Here is a 3,466-nt window from a genome sequence, read left to right as displayed (position 1 = left end):
TGCCTAAGCACAGATCTTGCCCAGAGAGACACCTGTAGCTGCACCTACTCTGATACTGAAGTCTTGGCGTATGAGCAAAGTTCTCAGCCAATGTCGTTCTGAAACTGCATTGGTGAAGGTGACAACTGGCCTTTGTTCATATTGCATTAGGCTTTGTTTTTCCCAGAGAATGCTGAGCCTCAGGCCCCTCCTCCCTATTTCAAAGCAAAGCAAGGTAAGTACTGCTGTTTTCTCAGTGTGATCTCTAACTCAAAAATTTAGTATCAGCATCCTACCATGATTCATCCACTACCATCTGTCATCATGAGCAATCATATCACCATACAACATGATTATCCCAAATAGTTTGACAATCTCACTTTTATTGATATATTTTTTCATACTGGGTTTCTGATGTGTTATGCATATATAAGCGACATATTCTACTTTACACTCTTTTGTTGTTGTTGTTGTTGTTGTTGTTGTTGTTGTTTTTCTGAGACAAGGTTTCTCTGTATAGCCCTGGCTGTCTTGTAACTCACTTTGTAGATCATGCTGGCCTCTAACTCAGAAAATTTCCAGCCTCTGCCTCCCAAGTGCCAGGATTAAAGGCATGTGCCACCACTGCCTGGCTTTTATACACGTTTGAAGAAAACTTTTAATGATTTGAGGAAAGTAGAATCTATGAGACAAAGCTTTTATGGGTCCCTTATTTAGGAGCTAAAACATAGTGTGGGTGAGGTATGACACAATGCCTCTATTCAAAGCAATATTTAGAATTGAAACATATTCTGGGTATATACCCAGGAGTGGTATAGCTGGGTCCTCTGGTAGTACTATGTCCAATTTCCTTAGTAACTGGCAAACTGATTTCCAGAGTGGTCAAACCAGCTTGCAGTCCTACCAGCAATAAAAGAGAGTGTTACTCTTTCTCCACAACCTCACCAGCATCTGCTGTCACATGAGTTTTTGATCTTAGCCATTCTGACTGGTGTGAGGTGGAATCTCAGGGTTGTTTTGATTTGCATTTCCCTGATGACTCAGGATGTTGAACATTTCTTTAGGCGCTTGTCCATCATTTGGTATTCTTCAGTTGAGAATTCTTTGTTTAGCTCTGTAACCCATTTTTTTAAATAGGGTTATTTGTTTCTCTAGAGTCTAACTTCTTGAGTTCTTTGTATATATTGGATATTAACCCTCTATTGGATATAGGATTGTTAAGATCTAGCTATACCATTCCTGCAGCATAAACCCCGAAGATGCTCCAACACGTAATAAGGACACATGCTCCACTATGTTCATAACAACCTTATTTATAATAGCCAGAAAGTGGAAACAATCCAAATGTCCCTCAACAGAGGAATGGATACAGAAAGTGTGGTAATCTACACAATGGAGTACTATTCAGCTATTAAAAACAATAAATTTATGAAATTGATAGGGAAATAGTTGTATCTGGAGAATATCATCCTGAGTGAGGTAACCCAATCACAAAAGAACACACATGATATGCACTCTCTGATAAGTGGATATTAGCCCAGAAGATCAGAAATCCCAAACTACAATCTACAAACCACAAGAAACTCAAGAAGAAGAAGAACCAAAGTGTGGATACTTCATTCTTTCTTAGAAGGGGAAACAAAATACCCATGGAAGGAGTTGCAAAGACAAACAATGGAGCAGAGACTGAAAGAAGGACAATCCAGAGACTGCTCCACCTGGGAATCCTTCCCATATTCAATCATCAAATCCAGATACTACTATGGATGGCAGCAAGTGATGACTGGCAGGAACCTGATATAGCTGGGAGGCTCTGCCACTTTACGATTAATACAGAAGTAGAAGCTCACAGCTGTCCATTGGACTGAGCACAAGGTACCCAATGAAAAAGTTAGAGAAAGGATCCAAGGAGCTGAAGGTTTTGCAGCCCCTTAGGACGAATAACAATATGAACTAACCAGTACCTTCAGAGTTCCCAGGGACTAAACCACCAACCAAAGAGTGCACATGTTGAGATACATGGCTCCAGAAGCATATGTATAGCAGAGGATGGCCTAGTTGGTCTTCAATGGGAGGAGAGGCTCTTGGTCCCGTGAAGGCTCTATGCCCCAGTGTAGGGGAATGCCAGGGCCAGGATGTGGATGAGGGTGGGTTGGTTAGCAGGGGTTGATGGGAGGGAATAGTTTTTTTTCTGGGGGGCAGGGGAACAGGGAGAAGAGGTATCATTTGAAATGTAAATAAAGAAAATATCTAATAAGAAATTTTCTTCAAAAAATGTATTGAGTACATAGTATTTTTTCTTGTGGATTTCAAAGGTTAAATTCACATCCTAGTAATGAAGAATGGGGTTGGGTAAAGGGATAATTTCAAAATTTCTTGTTGGCATAACTGCTTTTGTGGTATTTAATTTTGTTGTGATAAGAAGAGTATGATTGGGGACAGTTTTGACAAAAAAATTCCCTGTTCCATCTAACAGCCTTTTTTGGCTATTCCTCTCTACTCTTAGAAATCAAATCTCATAGGTGAATGCTATCTCGTTAATACTAGCCAAGCATTGTCCGGTACTTTCAAAACTTAGCTATGTATTCCTATTTAACAGGCTGTAACACAGATGGTGTATAAGATACCATGTGGAACTATTTATTCAATGCAACATTTCTTAATGTAAATTTTTCTCTACCATCCATAAGTTTCCAGTTAACAGGACATGTGTTCAGTTCTTAGAGGTTGGTTTGTCTATTTTGTTTTTAAAAACTTAGATACTTTGTGTGCTGTGGGTCATATCTTGAGCATGACAGGAAATAGAAAGGAATATGTCGTCATTCTAAAGACCACTCAAAGCTTCTTCCTGGAACAATCTTGTAGTAGACCATCACAGTTATATGTCCACCCCCTTTAGCAATGACGCAAATGCCACAACTCAGGCATCTGGGCAAATTATTTCACTTTCCCAAGTCAAGCAGGGCCTTTCAATACTGTCATTCTTGAAGACATGTAATAAAAATGTCATGATCTGCTTCTCTCTTGAGTAACAGACAATCCTGGGTTACCATGACACCAAACAATTTAATAAAAAAAGTAAAAAATTCAATCAATCAATCAAACCTTCCAAAAAGCTCACACAACTAAGTAGACATATTCTTTCCATGTCTTAAAAAGAAAAGCAGAACAGTTTTGCCAACTTCTTTGGTAAGAAAATATTTATTTTTCAAGTTTTGTATTTAAGTAGATATATCAAATGAAAATGTTACTGTCATTCTTATTTATTTTTCCCTTAATGCCAATATTATGAAATATGAGCTTATTAGGCATGTTAAAAAAATGTTACTGTTGCAGAAATGAGTTGATAATGTTCTAAAACCCCCACATCAGTAAATATGTCATACAATTTTAGTTTCAAATGAGTTTAAAGCACTTATTGCTAATGAAAATCATGCATGCAATAGCAAAACCAAACTTGGAGCAAATGGAAATTGGGTTCCTAATC

This window comes from Mastomys coucha, chromosome X (genome assembly GCF_008632895.1).
Source record: "Mastomys coucha isolate ucsf_1 chromosome X, UCSF_Mcou_1, whole genome shotgun sequence".
NCBI lineage: Eukaryota > Metazoa > Chordata > Mammalia > Rodentia > Muridae > Mastomys > Mastomys coucha.
Note: the sequence above shows the minus strand (reverse complement) of the source record.